Source organism: Protopterus annectens, chromosome 8.part0, assembly GCF_019279795.1.
Source record: "Protopterus annectens isolate FY-2018-M chromosome 8.part0, PAN1.0, whole genome shotgun sequence".
In the NCBI taxonomy this organism is placed as follows: Eukaryota; Metazoa; Chordata; order Ceratodontiformes; family Protopteridae; genus Protopterus; species Protopterus annectens.
In genome coordinates, this window is record NC_056741.1 from 1,848,188,148 (window position 1) to 1,848,207,958 (window position 19,811).

General features: G+C 39.9%; 1 protein-coding gene across 2 annotated transcripts in view; it reads left to right on the forward strand.

Annotated features, from left to right (window-relative positions):
* SMPD3 (sphingomyelin phosphodiesterase 3) overlaps positions 1-19,811 on the forward strand; it is a 1,377,949-nt gene that overhangs the window by 217,476 nt on the left and 1,140,662 nt on the right. For both annotated transcript variants that reach the window (XM_044081341.1, XM_044081340.1), the window contains one exon: positions 1,948-2,017. The gene's annotated coding sequence lies outside the window, so the exon portion shown is untranslated. The remainder of the gene's footprint in view (positions 1-1,947; positions 2,018-19,811) is intronic.

A 19,811-nucleotide genomic window follows, 5' to 3' on the forward strand; every position in this document is an offset into this window, starting at 1 on the left:
GAAGGCTCAGAAAGGGGGTAAGTTAGGTGAGATGTCCTGTATTGAAGCACAGCCATTTGGCTTGGATGATGAAGTACATTTTGAGTTGAATTTGGAATAAGTGTTGATTTCCTTAATATTGATGAAGAGAGCTTATCAAACAGTAGATGCCTGAGGGGAGAGTGCATGTGCAGTGCTAAGGAGTTTGGTTCTAGGGGTAATGAGAGCTGGTATAACTTGTTAGTACTGTCTCAGGTTTTATGAGGAGGTTTTTGTTTTGTGAAGTCTAGCTGCAAGGGGAGTACATGTGTGGAGCTGGATTAGTTTGTAGACTTGGGATTTTAAAAATAAGTTTGATCTTTTTTGTGGGTGATACAGCAATGCTCACAGAGAGGAACATTTATAATGAATTGTCCGACGTTGCTAGAGATGTGGAGTGTAGCAATGTTTCGCTTGGAGGCAGAAGCAAAAACTGAGAGCCTATGTTCATGTTGAAAAAGGAGAACTCCTTTGCCAATGGCTGCTATGCTAGTTGGGATAGAAAAGGGGAGATCTTTTTAGCCCAGAAGAAGGAGAAAGTTTATTTTGGCTCTCACTTTGTCTATGTGGAAATGGAAGTTTAGTAACTGATCAAGCCATAGCCCTAGGTATTTAAATGTGGAGGTTTTCTCTATGGAATGGTTGTGTAGGTTAAAGTTAGTAAGAGTCAGTTGCTTGGTGAAGTTTCTGTGGAGTTTCGAAAAGTGCAGTTTTGGTCTTGGTGGGGTTGAGAAGCAGTTTTAGGTTTATGAGCCATTGGTGGAGCTCATGCATGTCTGACTGGAGATGACGCTGAATGTTGGTGTAAGACTGACCTCATTGGTAAATGACCATGTCATCAGCATAGAGGATAAGTGGGAGATGGAGGAGGTCACAAGGAAGTGTGTTAATATGGAGAAGAGGAGGGGGGCAAGAATGGATTATTGTGGTGTACCTTTGGTAATAGGTGCAGATTCTGAGTGGGAGGATACTATTTTTACTATGAAGTGTCTGTCTGTGAGGTAGTTTTTAAACCAGAGAGTGGTGTCTGGACTGATACCAATTTGAATTAGTTTGTTTTGGAAAAGAAAGTGGCCAACAAGGTCAAATGTGTCAGTAGAGGGTATGGGGTACAGGAATGCTTGCATTTTGCTTTTCTTTTCCATTTTAATGTTCAGTACCTTTGTGTATTAATCATTTTCAGTATTAGAGTTTGGCCTGTATAATTCAAACTTTTGTGTTTGTTTATTTGTATGGATATGCATGGGTGTATGGTGTGTGTGTGTGTGTGTGTGTGTGTGTGTGTGTGTGTGTGTGTGTGTGTGTGTGTGTGTGTGTGTGTGTGTGTAAGTGTGTGTGTATGGTGAGTGCGTGTATGTGTGTGTGCGTGTGTGTGTGTGTGTGTGTGTGTGTGTGTGTGTGTGTGTGTGTGTGTGTGTCTGTATATGTTTGCCCACATGCAGAAATATCTTTGTCTTGGCAATTTGTATTTTCTTAAATGAATGTTAGTTATTAAAGCATAATTTAGAATGCCAGTGTAATACTGTATTTGGTAAAGTACTGTTTTCAGCCCATAGACTAAACCTCAGTCAAATTATAGGCAGTTATAGATATTAACAGCACTGAAATTAGAAGAATATAAAATAAATAGATAAATAATTTGCTACAGAAAGCATCTCCTCCTCTGGTTATATGGCAGTAACTGCACAAGCGCAGATGTCCAGATAATTGTTATTTCTGATTGCATTATTTCCTCCCAATTAAAACCACTCTGGTTAGCTACATCATTTGAAGATGGATTATTTGTCATTAAGAGCTATAAAAAACAGAAAAAATGAATGATTACATCCAGTTAAATTCCAGTTGTTAAAACATACTTGTTACAGCTTTGTGAAGTTAATTTAACCATAAAAGAACAATATATTCAAACTTGTTTCTTTATTGTTTTAGGTGAAAATCCCAAGCAATAAGGTGCCTAGAGATAAGTAATTTTCACAAAGATCCTGCACTACATTAGCAGGTAAGAACTAAATTACAGATGCGACAGGAAACAATAGAATATCTTCTAAAATCCTCCAAAATGTATATTGACATTGCTAGTGTGTAGCCAAACATGTGGCATGTACACTACATTGTAGTAACTTATTTATTTATTTTGTGCAGTGAGGTACATTAGAATTAAAAATGATATATTTGTGTTTTTTGAAATTCTGAAGTAGATTTTTTAAAATGTCTTTTTTTTCTATAAAATGCCAGGTTGACTATCTGTCAGTCTACACATTTATTTATTTATTTTTCTTCATGCTTAAGTTTGCCACATTTCAAGATTTTTTTGCAGTGCTTAAAAAGTATGCTGTTCAGAAGTATGAGCTCTTCTGGATGTGGGTTGGGAGGGGGACTGCATTCTGGAATCTGTTGTGGAATCTGGAGTATGATTCCTGAAATCTTGGTTATGTCTTCACCATGGAGCATTAGGTTTTCCAGCATTAGGCTGTGGTTATTGAAGTTCAACACTTGTATTAATGTATCATACATAACGTTAGCAGTGTAAATGTTTGCTTATATTTTCCATGCCTGTTTCTTATCCAATTGGAAGTCTAATGTCACAGCTTAAGATTATGACAGAGCATTTGTACGAACATGATGCCACAGGTGTGTGTCCATTTGTGAATGTCCGATGTGGTTCTCAAAATGTTGGCCATGTGTCTGTTTTCTACCATGTATATTTGCAAAAATTACAATCATCAAAGGCAAAGAAAAATGCATAAGAGAATTTTACTACACAAATGGAATGGATACTACTAACAAGTCAGCATGAGTGTGCATTTTTTCTTGATATGTACTATTGGCTTGCAGTAAGATCTTGATCTGAAATGTTTCATGTAATAATATAACTCCAACTTAGCATTCTTGGCATCTTCTGCTTTTAACTAAAAACAGTCTAGAAAGCTCAGTGTGGTAAAGCCTCAAAAATCTTGGACTCTGGGAACTTCATCCAGAGTTTATGCCAGGAATATCTGTTGATAAAGCCTGGAAGTTCAAAAAGGACAAACAGATGAAGATGACATTGTAAACTCTTTTGGAGAAGGCAGTACATTCTTACTTACTTACTGAAATGCAGAATACCCAGATGAGTTATAATATTAGTATAAATAGATATTAATACATAAGCTGTGTAAAAATGAATGACTTATGAAAGTCTGTCTCGTAAAAAAATATTAATAATAAAAATATTAAATTTTAGTACAGAGTCAGGCAGATGGCAATCTACAAGAATGCAAAGAGCATGGTTCATAGGTTCATAGGTAGGTACTAGGCTATTGGCCCTAGGGCCTATATAAGCCTAGCCAAATGGAACCCTGGCTTTTGCCACACAAGAAAATAATTTTCCTGTGCCCCTGTCAAGCAGAGCCACAGAAGTGATCCCCGGGGTGAATTTCCTATCTCCCATCCAGTCATCAAGATTTTTCTTGAAGAGTGCTAATGAGGAGCTTTGTTTGATATACATAGGTAGTTTGTTCCAGAATATGGGAAGTCTCTGGGACAGGAATCTATCCCTCCAGCATGTTCTGTTTATTGTGGTGACAAGGTTTAGGTCCCTAGAGCGTGTAGCTCAGAGGGATTGGGATTTCTTTAAGTGGAGCATGTCCAACAGCTTTGGGTTTAACATAGCTTTGTATTTTAGGCAGAGATTGTCTCTGAGTAGGCGATATGCGACAGAGTAAAGCTGGAGTTTTTTGAGATGGTCTGCATAAGGCATCTGTTTGAGGCCGGTAATCCTCTTTGTTAGGTATTTCTGTGGCCTTTCCAGTTGTTGTAGATGTCTTGTGAGGTACATACTAAAAGGGGTGTTGTACTCTCTAATGGGTCTAATGAGTGATGAGTAGAGGGGAACAATGACCTCTTTTTTCCTGGATGAGAAACCTTTTGTGATGAGGTGTGCCATGTAGAAGGATTTCCTGACTACTGTGGTGATGTGATTATCAAAGGAGAAACTACTGTCCACCTGTGTCCCAAGGTCTCTTATCGCACTTTCGGTATTAATTACTACTGCCTATGTGGTAGTTCATGGGTACAGAGTTTTTACCAAAAGGGATGACAATGCACTTTTTGGCATTGAGTTTGAGGCCATGGCTTTGACACCAGGCATCTGTCTCAGTGAGGCCCTTTTGTAGGATGTCCACATCGTTAGGAGTTTTGATTATGGCTCCTAGTTTGCAGTCATCTATGAACTTTGCTAGCCAAAGACCTTCTGTGTTAGCCTGTACTTCAGAGAAGTAGATACCAAACAGGAGAGGACCTAGGACTGAACTATGTGGTACTCCACTTGTCACTGGTGTGAAGTTGGATTTAGAGTCTGCTACTTTCATAGTGTGGATTCTGTCAGTGAGCCAGGGTGCAACCCATCTTGTGACATAGGGATTTATACCTAGTTTAGTGAGTTTATCTGTAATTCCAGAGTGGGGAATGGTGTCAAAGGCCTTGGCAAGATCTAGATAGGCTGTGTGAACCACCTTACCCTCATCTATGGCTTTGGTGACTGCTTCAAAGAAGTCTATCAGGTTTAGGAGACATGATCTGCCTTTTACAAACCCAAACTGGGTAGGGTCCAGAGATATTACCAATGTCATTGTTTATAAGTTCCATGATGATACATTCCATAGCCTTGCTCATCAGGCTAATGGGGCGGTAGTTCCCGGGGTCCGTGGTGTCTCCCCATTTGCGGAGTGGGATAACCATTGCTGTGCACCATTCAGTGGGCACAAAGCCAAAGGTGAGGCTATGATTGAACATGGTACTTAGGTGAGGTGCTAGTTTGTTCTGTAGTTCATGTAGAACGCAGCCTAAGATGTTGTCAGGTCCCATGGATGCTGTGTTCTTAGCTTTGGAGTGTGTGTTTTTTACCTGTGCAGCCATGATTACAGGAACTTTGCATTCTTCCGGTATAGAGATGGGCCCTTTAGGGATGACAGAGGGGTAAAGTTAGCACTGAACCTATCTGCCAGGATGTTGCCAGTATCAGTTGGTTTTGTATATTTAGTGCCATTGTGCTGTAACTCAGAGCACATCTGAGTGTTAACATTGAGATTCTTGACATAGCTATAGAATGCTTTGAGGTTGTCTTCAGAATCAGTGGTGATTTTGTTTAATAACTAGCTTTGGAGGATTTTATGAGGGATCTCAGCTTCTTACTGAGGCTGACAATGGAGTTCCTCCATTCAGGGGATTTTACTCTTTTTGCAACAGTTTCTTTCTTCTGTTGTAGAGTTTGTTTATGGCAGAGGACCACCAGATTGGCTTCCTTTTTTTTTGGAGGATAGCATCTTGGTTCTGTTAGGGATTGCACGCTCCATGCACTCGTGTAAGTGCTTATAAAGTGCAACTATATAGGATTCAGCAGTCGTACCTCTATTGTCTGTCAGCATGGGTGTCGTGAAGTTTGCCACTTCTGTCTTAAGAAGCATTAAGTTGGCTATGGAGAAATTTTTTACGGTGGTTTCCCTAATGGGGGGTGGGGTGGGATGCGGATGTCTAGGGTGATTTGCTTGTGGTCGGATCTGACCAACTAGGAATTGACCGCTGGTGTGAAACACCGGTTACCCATGTTGGCAATGACCAGGTCTAGGATATTGCTGCCCCTGGTGGGGGTGAGGATAAGTTGATCCAAGGCGTTGGAATTTATGAATTTCAGAAAACGTTGAGCACAAGAGTTGGTACATGAGTAGTTTTCCCAGTTAATGGTGGGGTAGTTGAAATTGCCCATTATTAGGGTATTAGGTTGTAGCCTAATATTTCCCAGTGTATCAAGAAATGAGGAGTGGGAATCCTGGGGCATAGTGGGGGATCTGTAGCAAACTACAATTTGTAGTGCAGTCTTGCCCAGAGTTAGTTACACTTGGATAATCTCGGATGCGTTATGCTGAGCAACTAGCCTGGAGGTGTGGATATTCTTAATGAATGAAAACTCACCCTCTCTACATCTTTTCTCATCCCCTCCCTTCTCTGTGGAGCTCCACTCCTAACTAATCTATAATCCTCTCTGAAAACTCAACTCTCATGTTGCTACAACAAAATCGCCAAGTTCGCCACTAGCCATACGTCCTCCACTCACCACCGTTCCTCTCTCCACAAACTAAAATGGCTAGAACTACCCAATCACCTTATCTATACCCAACTCACTCTAGCACACAAGCTCATTTTCAACCCCTCACTCTGTCCCTCCCTTTCCTCTGCATTTAAAATGCACCTACCTGACAGAGTGCTAAGGTCTAACAACCAAAATTTTCTAGAAGTATACAAACCAGCTCGTCCCCCAGGCAAACACCTTCTATCCTTTAGTCTAGCATGACTCTGGAACTCCCTACCACCATCCATTCGTACTACCCCTAGTTACTCTATCTTCAAAAAAACTCTTCACTCATATCTAGTATCCCAGTGGGAATGCTCCTGCTGCCACCCTACATAACTTACCCTGCAAATTTTCATCTTCTCTTCTTTTCAATAGCATTCTTCCTTTTAACTTCTCTTCCAACTCATATATTCTTGTTAATTACTTTCTAAATGTATATAATTCTTGGCTAAACCTCTTACCGCAAGTTTCCTAACATGTATTAACGTTCCTGTATATATTTTGTAATTATTCCATTAAAATTCTGTATTACCTGTTCATTTATCACTAATCTAGACTGTTTGTAATATTTGTCCTTGTCTAATCCAGTTGTATATTTTCAATCTATGACATATAGTAATGTTAATAGTCTTTGGTCTGCTCTATTCTATAACACATGTAAGCTTATAATCTACGTCACATTGTAACTTTGATTGTTTATGGAGCTTTTCTCCCCAGGACTCCATTAAAAATGAGTTCACTTTGGCCCAATGGACTATCCTGGTAAACCAACTGCAAATAAATAATAAATAAATAAATGAATATGGACACGCCTCCGCCTTTAGTGCTTCGGTCCAGGTTAGGTGACCAAAAGGTGTGGTATGAATTATAGCCTGGTAATGCAGGGGTGCTCTCTGGAGCCTTGAACAATGTCTCTGTCACTGCACAGATGTTGATGTTCTCCATTTTAAGGAGTACCTCAAATGAGTGCATTTTGAGGTTTAGACTTCTAGCATTAAGTAGCATTACCCTCAGATTTTGCTTGCTTGTACCTGTTACGGTGGTGAATTTGTCATTTGAATCTTGCCTAAAAAGGCACTATAGGGGTGGCAAGATCCTTAGCCAGTATCCGGAATCCCAAGGGTGACAGGTGCAGGCCATCTCTGGCAAAGCATCATGGTTTGTCGATCGTGTCATCCCAGGCAGACAGATACTGGATCGCCTTAGAATGACACCGGAAGCTTAGCCAATTGTTGAAGTCAACCATTTTGTCCTTGTACTGTGGTATCATTCTGGGTGATGGCAGGATGCTATTCAGGGCTAGGGTCATACTTGACTGGACTACAAGATCAGACAGCTCCTCCATGTCTCTTTTCATGTAGTCCAGGGAGGTACATCTCAGGTCATTCACACCAACATGGACAATGACAGAGTCATATTTGTACTTGTTGTGGAGTGACCTGAGTGCATGCATTATGTGGTGGATCCTGGCACCTGACAGGCAGCTGACAGTAACTTTCTCCTTGTTTAGCCTGGTGAGTGGAACATCAGTGTGCCTGACTATAGAGTCACCTATGGCTAGAGTGTTGGGTACGTTGTTATGCCTTATGGGCTGTGGTTGAGTGGCACACTGAGTTTGTGGGCTATGTGTCATTTGGGTTGTGTTGGGGGGTGGTTGAGGTTGCTTGCGTTTCTGCTTTGGAGGTCCCTGTTGATTGGGTAGATTTTTTTGAGAGCCTGCACGAATGTAGGTGTGTATTTTGTGTTTCTATGTGTGTGTTTTGGTGGTGTAGGTTTTGAGGGACTATGTGATGAGTGTGATGTGGTGCAAGTGTTTACCTTCTTCTCTTGACTGTCCTGTCCAGTCTTGGGTGAAAAGAGCTTTGCTTCCAGTTTGGCTATATAAGTGCATCTCTCACAGGTTGTAGTGTTGGGTGGTAGGAGGATAGGGTTGTCTGTCTACATGAGGCAATTGCTGCATTGCCCCAAGATGCCCAGATTCATCAGGTAGACAGGAGAAAACACCGGGAGCTGACCCTTAGACATGACTGGATAGGTGCTTATTTATTAAGTACTAAAAACTGTTTTCCTCTAGACAAGTGAGGAAAGTTGAGTGCTGTAGTATTTTGTTGCTTATTTAGTGCTTACAATGAGTTCTGAACAAGTGCTGAGCTCAAAGAAACAGATTTGAGTGCTGAAACTAGAAAACTGGCTAGTTCTAAGAAACAAAATTAAGCTAGAAGGCTACACTCCAACACAGAAAGGCTTGGGGGCTCAGAAGCTTACAAACAGTCCTGGATACAGCAAATGTGTATCTGGACTAGACAACTTGCAGGAAACAAGTTTAGAAATTTTTTTTTTTGTAAAGTGGAAAGGGGAAAGGAGGAGCAGAAACTAACTGTGTTGGCCTTCTCAAATGTTCTCCCTGGATTAGGTAGAATGAGGTAATGACACTAGACTGGGAGGAGTGTCCCAGTTCAAATTTACAGTAGGGGCGGGCAACTGGAAAGCCACCAACTATAAAAACAGGATACCAATACAGAGGGTGGGTGGAAAACAAAAATCAGAACAAACAAACCCAACCAAATGCTTAACAATTATAGAAAATTTCTAGTTAATACCTCACACATAGTGAAATAAGCTAGCAAAGTATATGCAGACAATAAAAGTGCTATAAATAACTCAGAAGTAAGCAAAAAACAGGATACTTAATGTTATATATCACAGATTAGTTGGCTCAGAGCCCTTCCTCCAACTTCCTCCGATTAGCTCAGTGTGAAAAGGTGTCAGACCATTGGCAGAAAGAAATCGATGAATGGGTAACTGGAGTTGGTGCATTTTTTGATTAGATACCCTTCTAATATTAAGACAACATTCTGATACTTGAAGCTAGCAAAACCCATCATTGCTTGCAAAAGGCTATACAATTCACATTTTCTGATCTGTACAAGTGTCTCTACTCAAATAATCATGCTACCAACAGTAATAACACAGATGTGATGATGTTCTTTGCAGCAAAGAAACTTTTATCACTAATTTAACTTTAAAAGATTCTGAAGGAGATCATAATTTAACAACATAACATGATCTACTGCTAAACTGCAATACTCATAAAGAAAATATTAACACTAAAGTTCTTGTGCAGCTAAAATTATGTTGTAAACTTTCTGACCTTCATTCTGCAGCTGGACCATCTACGGCCATAGCCAAAAACGTCCTTAATGTCCTACCTCTAATAGCTCTGTACTCCTCACTTAGTAGACAAAAAAATCCAAGTAGCTGAAAATAAAGTATTAAAATTTGTCGTCTCTGAAGATTTGAGCTGTCAACACTGCATATTATATGAAAAAGCACACTGGCTTCCTAGTATTAGCAGAACTACTTACATACTAAGGTATTTAAAATCTTAACACTAGGCTACTGCCCATCCCTTAAAAGAATAGTCCAAAATAAGGAACCAAGCTATTACATTAGAAAGGGCCAAGAAACCAACATCACACTTGTAATAATTGGATTTATTTAAACTTACTATTGGGGAAAAAGCTTTTCCAAAAACTGGACTTGCCATATGGAAAAAGCTTGAAACTCTGAAATTATTAAAAAAAAAAAAAACCTAGGCAGTATACATATAAAGTATCTAAGTGCACTTCCTTTCTTGACATTGGCTAGCTTGTAGCTTATAACAATACTAACTATTCTGTTTCAATTGTATATTTTGCATGCTAGCATTATAGAAATATTTTGCTTTAATACTTGTTCAACTGTGCATATACTAATATTAAAACCGTTTGTATATATACTTGCTCTTATACCATAGTTTGCATACTTTTTACAATATTTTTGTACACAGTTTGTGTCTGAAAAGTGTCAGTTGACCAGCTCAATTACCTGCTTATCAAACTGAAAATAACAATAAAATAAAATAAGGGCCTCCTTTTAAAAATGTTTCAAATCTGTCAGTTGAGTATACAGCAGATTAAATACATAAGGAATTACATGTGTATGCTCTTTCAACAAAAATCAATTCTGGTAACTGGTGAATCATAATGAAATTAGTTAGAGCAAACTGACAGATTAAGAAGTAAATCAAATGCAAGCACAGTATAAGAAAATAAGCATTGTAACAATGTATATCTGCTAGATTGAAACAATGTTACCAGAAGGTCTGATCGCAGACTTCATAAAGAGCAAGTATTTTTGTTCTGATTTAGAGAGGTAGCATTAAAGAATCCTGGGTTAAATTTGATGTATTTTGATTCATGAATTTGCTGTTTTATGGAGTCCATCCAAATGTGAGTATTCTATCTTTTTTAATCAGCTTCCATATTAAATGGAACATAATGCACTGAAAACCATGAAACAGCAGAATGATGGAGGTAGGGGGGTTTCTTCTTACCTCTTCAAGTTTACTTGATCTAAGAATTAGTATATTTAGAGAGGTAGATGGGTCAGGGAGCAGGGAAGCTGATTCCAGAGAATTTTTTTTCAGAGTTTGTATTATAGGTTCATAGGTTGATACTAGGGTATCTGCCCTAGGGCATTTATAAGCCTAGCCAGAGTATGTTTGGCTTTCACCACCCTTTTAGATTAGTTGACTGTGCCTCTGTATAGTAGGTCACAGAAGGTAGCCCTTTTAAGGTTTGTTTACTGTACCTCTGTCAAGCAACGACACAGAAGAGATCCCAGGGGTAAACTTAACGATCTCCCATCCATTCGTCAAGATTTCTCTTGAAGAGGGTCAGTGAGGGGCTCTGCCTGACATGGATTGGGATTTTGTTCCAGAATGAGGAGCCTCTGGGATATGAATCTGTCCCTCCAGCATGTCCTGTTTATTTCTGTGCTGAGGTTCAAGTCCCTGGAGCGTGTAGCTCTAAGGGATTTAGATTTCCTGAGGTGAAGCATGTCCATTAATTCTGGGTTGGACATGGCTTTATACATCAGACACAGATCGCCTCTGAGTAGGCAGTACGCAACTGAGTAGAGCTGGAGTTTCTTTAGCCGAACTGCATAGAGCATCTATTTGAGCCCCTTGATCATCTTGGTGAGATACTTTTGGGGTCTTTCCAGTTGCTGAAGGTGTTGGGTAAGGTACATCCCAAAGTGGGCATTGTACTTAATTATGGGTCTGATAAGTGATGAGTAGAGGGGCACAATGACCTCGCTTGATCTAGATGTGAACCCTTTCATGATAAGGTGGGCTATATAGAAGGTCTTTCTAACCACTTTGGCAACGTGATTGTCAAAGGAGAGATTGCTATCTACTTGGGTCCCCAAGTCCCTAATTACTTCTTCCGTACTTAATGGATTACCACCTATATGGTAATTTGTGGGCACTTTGTTTTTTCCAAAGGGGATGACTATGCACTTTTTGGCATTTAGCTTTAGGCCATGGCTCTGGCACCAGTTATCCGTCTCTGTGAGACCCTTTTGGAGGATGCTTGTGTCAGTCGGAGAGTCGATTATAGCACCCAGTTTGCAGTCATCTGCGAACTTGGTCAGCCTTAGACCACCCGTGTTAGCCTGTACCTCGGAGAAATATATATCGAACAAGAGAGGTCCCAGGACTGAGCCTTGTGGGACACCACTTGTAACTGGTTTAGAGTCTGACATGGCACCTGCTATTCTGACCATGTGGGTTCTATCCCTGAGCCAGTTTGCAACCCATCTTGTGACATAGGGGTTGATATTTAAGCTGGTGAGCTTATTTATGATTCCCGAGTAGGGTATTGTGTCAAAGGCCTTTGTGAGGTCCAGGTAGGCTGTGTGGACTACCTTCCCTTCATCTATGGCTTTGGTAACTGTTTCAAAGAAGTCGACCAGGTTCAAGAGGCAAGATCTGCCCTTAACGAAGCCGAACTGGGTAGGATCCAGTGTCTGGAGGTTTCCAATGTCTTTGTTTATGATTTCCATGATGATACGCTCCATAGCTTTGCAGACCAGGCTAGTCAGACTTATAGGGTGATAGTTTCTTGGGTCTGTTGTGGCACCACCTTTGTGGAGTGGGACCACTGTTGTTGTATGCCATTCCTTGGGAACATATCCTGTAGTAAGGCTGAGACTGAACAGTGACTTTATAAGAGGGTTTAGTTCTTCTTGGAGCTCGTGTAAGACGCAGCCCGGGACACAGTCTGGTCTCATTGATGCTGTGTTTTTAGCTTTGGAGAGGGCAGCTCTCACCTGTGCATCTGTGATCTCAGGAAGGCTACACTTTGTTGGGATAGACATTTGCTCTTTTGGGGGGGAAGGGGGGGGGAGTTTGCACTGAACCTTTCTGCCAGGATGTTGGCAATGTCTGTGGGTTCAGTGAATTTTTTGTCATTTTGCACTAACTCAGAGCATATCTGGGAGTTGCCTCCCAGGTTTCTGACATAACTAAAGAAGGCCTTGTGATTATCTTTAGTGTCTTGTGCAATATTTCTTTCAAAGCTGGCCTTAGAAGATTTTATGAGGGATCATAGTTTCTTGCTAGTACTGATCAGTGATGCCTTCCCTTTTTGGGATTTTGCTCTGTCATGTAATAGCTTTCTCCTTCTGTTGTATAGCTTATTTATGGCCGGGGTCCACCAGACAGGTCTCCTGCCTTTGGAGGAGTGAGTCTTGGTTTTATTTGGGATAGCATGCTCCATGCATTCCTGTATGTGTCCATAGAATGCTTTTGTAAAGGATTCTGCATTTTGGGCCGTATTGTCCACTGGCCTGGGGGCTTTGAAGGATTCCACCTCAATTTTGAGAAGTGTGAAGTTTGCTTTTGAGAAGTTCTTCACCGTGGTTTCCTTGGCTAGGGGTGGGGACGGAATATGGATGTCCACTGAGATTTGTTTATGGCCTGATCTTACCAATGAGGGGTATAACTCTGGTGTGGAACATAGAGACCCCATGTTGGTGATGACCAGATCCAGTATGTTTTCCCCTCTTGTTGGAGTGGTGACCAGTTGTTCCATAGCATTTGAGTTTATAAATTCTAGGAATCATTGGGCGAGGGTGTTTGGGCTTGAGTAGTTTTCCCAATCAATGTTTGGGTAGTTGAAGTCACCCAATATAATAGTGTTTGGAGAGACCTTCATATTCTCCAGTGTTCTCAGGAAAGCTGAGTGAGGTTCCTGTGTTTGGGAGGGTGGTCTGTAGCAGGCTACAAACTGAAAGGCAGTTTTGCCCACTGTTAGTTGCACATGGATGGTCTCCGAAGCTTTGTGCAATACTGTTGTAAAAAATTGGTTATTTTCCAGTCCAATATTTCCTATTTCATTATATCCAGTATTTTACTTAGTTCTTTGATATTTATTAGCTTACCATGTATTTATTGACTGTAAAGGCAGTTTAAAGTGGAAGTCTGTAATCTTTGCTCATGCTGGGAGGCTATAGAGCCATGATATCATATTCATATTTTTGCTTGCAATGAAAGCTATAGAAAGTTTACTACAGTATACTTTTTATTTAATGTTATGGTTCAGAAATACAGTTCATGTATTAGATTGTCACAATATTGGAATGAGCCAATCTTCCTGAAAGCTGCTGGTGTATTTCTGTGTCTCTGTCCCACTCATGCAAAAAGTGCTGTCCTACAGCTGACTAACTAGAGTAGGAGGATGAGATGTACTCTGCATTAATATGTCCTTCTGGCTTAGATAAGTAGTTCAGCTTCATACTCTGAAGAGAGGCCACTGTGCTTGGACAGTGTACCTGATAGACTCCATAACTGTAACCGAGGCCACCATCAATGAGAGTGTTGCCAGGGTAACATCTCTGTGAACCTCCTCTTTGTGGAAGCTGCAGCACTGGGGTCTCACTACCAGGAGACAATAAGAAATAAAAGACATAAAAACTACATAACTGATGTAACCTGTATTCTTATGTATGCCTTCACAGCCCATTGTAAATCATCTGTCAAACAGATCATGATAATTCCTGAAAGATATGCATTTATTTTCTTAAGTTACTTTGGACTGTATTTACTGGAGATTTTGTTTTAATTAGGAATCCACAATAGCAGTTCAGTGCACATCTTTGTTTCTGTAACTGCTGAATACTAACATCCTTTATCTCCAGACTGACAAAAATACTTTTAGGTGCAGTCTACATGAGTGAAAACCATCTTCTTCTGGTTGAAATAACATTTTATACTGCACTTTGACATAGAAGAATGCAAGAATTCAAATTATAATATAGACATTTTCTCATCTTGTTCTACTTTTGTAAAGCTGGCACAGCTCAGAGAGGTTTATATACATTTAACACAGATACTGCCCAAGGTGTGCAATGCCAGACTACTTGTAGATGCTATCATGCCAGGCTTCAGAGATATGGAGCCCCAAAGCTGGCGTGTAGTCTAGCTGTATAGGGCAGATGATAAAGGCTATCATCTGCTAATGATGTTCCTCCAACAGTTCTTGGCTTCATTTCTTCAATTTTCATTTGCTTGCTTTCTGATCTCTCTTCATGGTTTGTCATGTCCAAGATGAAGCTGAAAATGTTTGGATAAGATTAGTTCAGGGTTAACAAATTAATTAACAGCAGTATTCATAGGTCAACAATAGAAGAGGCACTTGTGAATGGTGGGTCTTACTGTTTAATAAGTGAATAAAAATGTATTTATACTGACTGCAAGACCTGCAAGCAGCAACCACTTGTAACCCATCCAATGCACTTTACCAATGCTTTTAAAACATCCTACAATACTTCTATTAGCCAGATTAAAATAAACTTTAAAAAGTAAAGTCAGTTTTACACAGAAATTCATTTCAAAAATAGCTGGTAATTATAGAGCTGTTGTCTTTCTGACTCTTCTCATCCAGATGCTTGAAAAAGTTGTTCATATATAACTTGAAATAACTGCAATGGTGCTGCAGTGGTAAAAATATGGAGGCTATCCTGCTAAACACTGACAAGGTATTTTCTTGTGCATTGAAGGTCTTTGATCACTTAAGCCATGTCACACTTCTATTCCTCCTTCTTTATGAAGCTGATGTTATACTATCTGATCAGTCATGGATCAAACACCACTTAGATGAGAGAATCTAGATGGTGAAGGCAGTATTGAACCCTTGCAATATTGAGGAAGGGAAGCTCAATGCCTGGCTGTTAAACATTTTTGCTCATTTAATATTTTAATTAATAAATTGTTTCAAAACATAAAATGTGTCACATTGCAAACGAGTTACAACAGCTGCTGTGCACATTATTGAACAGAGTGCCTTAAAGAATGTCACCATGCCCTTCAGAATCATTTTCTGGAAGTTGGCCTAGTCCTGAATGCTGGAAGGACCAAGGCTATGATCTTTGGCATATGAACTCTGCCTCTGTGACAGATCTTCATCATCCAATGAACATGAACATTATACAGAATAAGCAAATCATTTTGTACATGAAACCAGACTCAGAATTTTCAGATCCATCCCATTCATAATCTGCTGTTTGGTGGTATTACAGTTGAATATTACATAATATATTTAAACAAACATGAAGATGACACATTTTGCTGTAAAGGCCCCTTTATATGCAGCCATCCCTGTACAATTTTCCTTAGTCTTTGATAAATATCCGTGGCTAGGCTTCTTTCTCCTATATGTAGCACCCATTTGTACACTGACTGCATCAAAAAAAATGTATAAACTTGAATTCCCCAAGCAGAGTGCTATAGTCCATTTAAGGACTGTTCCTCATTTCAAGTCCATCAGTAAAGTATGGGGACACTGCTTATAGACACGTACTGCTCTTTCAGATGGAATGAACAGACCCATCAGCTCCACGGTATTGCGGGCAAAGCTTTGGCACACCTGAAAGAATTGTCTGTGTACTGAAAAAACTGCCAGGGAGACGGGGTAATGAAATGCCAGGACTCACTCACACCTCTGTTTTTGATGGGAGGGGAGTGAAGGGAAATTACCTGTTCACACGTCTGTTTAGGTGAGAGGGGGATGAAGAGGCAGTACTCACTGACACCTCTATCTGGATGTGATGTGTGCATTGGGAAAGTGTTTCTGTTAATGTTTTTCATGGGATGCTGGAGAGCTTAATAGACATGTCTGCTTTTAAGGGGGCAGTGTTGTCTGTGAGAATACTTATAAGGGGGCACGACTGTAGGCATACATCACTGATGGAAGTAAGTGGTAGTCTTGTGCTATAACCACTGTATACCACCTTTTAAAGGCCTGCATGGGGAAATGTAGCTTTCCATAGCTGATTATGATGATCATACCAAGACTGCACTCCTGGGTGGAGTGTCATGGTTGGAAAGGTGCAGATAGCTGGCAGGCAAATGAGGGGCAAACAATGCAAAAATGTGTGAACTCTCACCTGTAAGGAACTATCCATCATATTTTGCGGTTAGGGACCCTCTTATATTCACTAATGCAAATATGGTACTGGCAGCTAGCCTCTTGGGTACACTCTGTGTCATCAGATGAAGAATGCAATCATTCTGTTTTCTCTTGACTGTATTTAATAGACAGCCTGTGATATTTTACTGTCTTTCTTTTGTATTCTCTCTGCTCTCAAACTTTTGTTTTCCTTCCACATTCCACTATTTCCAGTCTTTTCTTTCTTGTCAACATTCTGTTGTTTTTCCATGAATCACATTCTGGATGAAAGACTCTTGTTTTTTCATTTTGTTCATATGCATGATCTTGTTAAATCTGCTAGACACAAGTGCTTTTTTTGGGGGGAGACCCATGGGCACTGTGCAGATAAATGACTTGTTCAGAGTCACACCCCATGCAAATGGCGGATGAAGAATGCAAACGCAGGACTACATGATGAAGCCTCTTATTAGCTCATGGCCTTAATCCTGTGTGCCAGACTACCTCTTCCTTATAAGTGAACATGATTTAGTCTTGCACTATAGAGCTGAGTGACTTGTCAGCTCCTTACCTCTCAACCTGTTAGCACAAGAAATCTGGACAAAGCCTTAAACAATGTGTGTGTGTGTGTGTGTGTGTGTGGGGGGGGGGTTAAAGGTCACAGATAGGGGCACATTTTAAATATTGCTCTTTTAAACTTATTAAGTTGTTAGAATAACAAGATTTGTATTATTATGCATTTTCTTAAGGATATGAAATCTGAAACTCAAATGTGTCTAATTATTTAGTGACTTCAAGCATCAGGGATTTGCCAGAAAAGAAATGTTATGTGGAGATCAAACATAGGTGGTGAAAATCTGGAAAATTAAGAGGCATGGCCAGCTGTCTGTCTCTCCAAACAATATGCTATGAAGTAGGAGTAACTACTGAGTGGAATGGCTATTTCATTATTCATCCAGCACCAGACACTGATTGCTGCTGTAGACAAATCCGGAAATCATGCTTAATGAACGTCTCTGCTTTTGGATGCTATTAGCAAGTTGAGATAAACAACAGCAGATCTAATCTAACTCAGGCAACATAACGAGATAGAAACACATCTGCGCTTGAAAATCTGAAAGTGCAGCTCCTATATTCTCCCTATAGCAGAATTGCCAATAGATACATATATGTCAAAATCCAAAAATCTGCAGAAATATGAGCACAAATGACAAAAAAATCTTATAAAAAGGCTTTATTTAGCAATTGTATAAAAATTAACAAACTCACAAAGTGCTTTCATATTAAACAAGCTACCATGAAGATCTAGCATTTAAAATCTCTGTATCATGTGACATGCAGCAGTTTAGAGTTTTAAAGGGATAGATCTCAAGACTAGCTGTAAACTACAATGTTCATTCAAGCCTGTTAATGTTGTTGCCATGATCCATTTATATTTACATAGTGTTGTGAAATTTATAATGCAACCACTTTTGAAGCCGCGGTGGTACAGACGTAGCATTGTTGCCTCACAGAAAGAGGTTCTCCTGTTCGATTCTCGGCTGGAATGCTGTGGAGTCTGCATGTCCTCCCCGCGGTCGAGTGGCCTCCAAAAGACATGCGTGAATGGGCGTGCCTTCACTGAAGGTTGGGCATTGGGCTGGCAACTTGGCACCATAAAAATCTACTGCCAATCATTAGCAGACTAGAGTTCCGCTATGGCGACCCCTAACTGGGAAAAGCAGAAAAGACAAACAAACCTAATGGCACCACTTTTAACACCTGCAGTTAAAATCTGCCATGTACAGAATTTAAAACTATGTGATTTCACCCTTGTCTGTAAAATGTTTAACTCAATTTAAAATGTCTTCTTCCTAATGTCATAAACATGCTAAGCTGTGCATTCTCTCAAATATACATGTTTTTCCAACATAAAATGGCATGGGTTACATACAGGTAAATAAACCACATTCTGTGTTGCAAATTCTGCATAATGACACAATGTGTAAAGTTTTGTAATTAAAGGATGACTGTAAATTCTACAACAAACATCTACACAATTTCTACATGGATGCTGTTTCAGACAATAATGCCTCCCACTGCTAACATAACTATCTTGTGAGATTTTTCTTATTTTTAAATGTGCTGCTAAATACAATGACAACCATACCTTTTATATTGCTGTCAGTCAGAGGCTTAGTTAAGGTGTGGGTGATAGGGCAGCCACCTTGGGCACAAGATGTTAGGAGATATGATCGGGAGATGCAGTTAAATCAGCAGCACAGTACCGGCATTCATTTCCATACTGCCATTTCTGAATAACAGTACTGAAATGAATATTGGTACTGCATTTGTAGTCAGGACTGAAGAATTCTGGTATAAGTTGTATCAAGTGGTTTGCTACAATTTTTTTTTTTTTTTCACTCATTGCTGGCTCGTCTTGGAGCACCACAATGGAGGAAGGAGACTTTTTTTTAAATTTAGAGTTGAGGAGATGACATATCAGGGAGTGGCACCTAACAGCAGAGGGGCCAGTTAAGGCTCTGCTGTTAATGATGAGAATGCCCCCATACTTTTGGAATAATTTAAGGGTATTCTTAATTTGTTCTTCTCCTTACTATGAATGAGGTATCAATCTCTGAAACACGGTCTAACAGAAGTATCTGTAATTTGATCTTCTGTCTCATCAACTACAGCTGGATTATATCCGTGCTCCACAAAATTAGCACATATAGATTTTAAGGTTGGGGATATGCCATCATCTGTCCCATAACTATGTATTACATTATTTTTTTATGTAATAGTCTCAATAGTGCCTTTGTTTGATTAAATACCTCAACATCAAGAATGTTATACTGCTGGATGAATACTGTGTCATGAGACTTTTCTAGTTACGTTCATAATCTTAAAGCACAACACAGTGATGCTCTTAGCTGATTGTGAATAAGTAGTGGGAGGATGGCCTAATGGTTAAGGTGTTTGCCTTGCAAACACAAGGTACAGGGTTTGAGCCTCACAAGGGATAACTGGCTAGGCTTAAAATAGCTCACAAGGGCAGTTAGCCTAGTTCTAATCTATGAATCTATTATATGCATAGTAGCTTCTATGAATCTATGTTACCTACACTAAGGCTGAAGATACAGTAAAACTACTGGCTGGTACATTTTGCTCTAATTTTATCCCTCTCTCCCCTCAGTGTGACCTTCAAGATACATCAGAAACTGGCTTGCCTCCAACTATTACCAAATCCTAAAAGTTTATCAAAAGTTAAAAATACTGCATTGATGGGTGCATCTGAAATAGTATGAAACATGATTTAGCCACCCTACTAACAACAATGCTCAAACTCAGCCTCCATACAAGTTTTGTACCAACAACTACAGTCATTCCTCCCTGCGTAAGGGAGGACTTTCCACAGAACTAGGCAATTA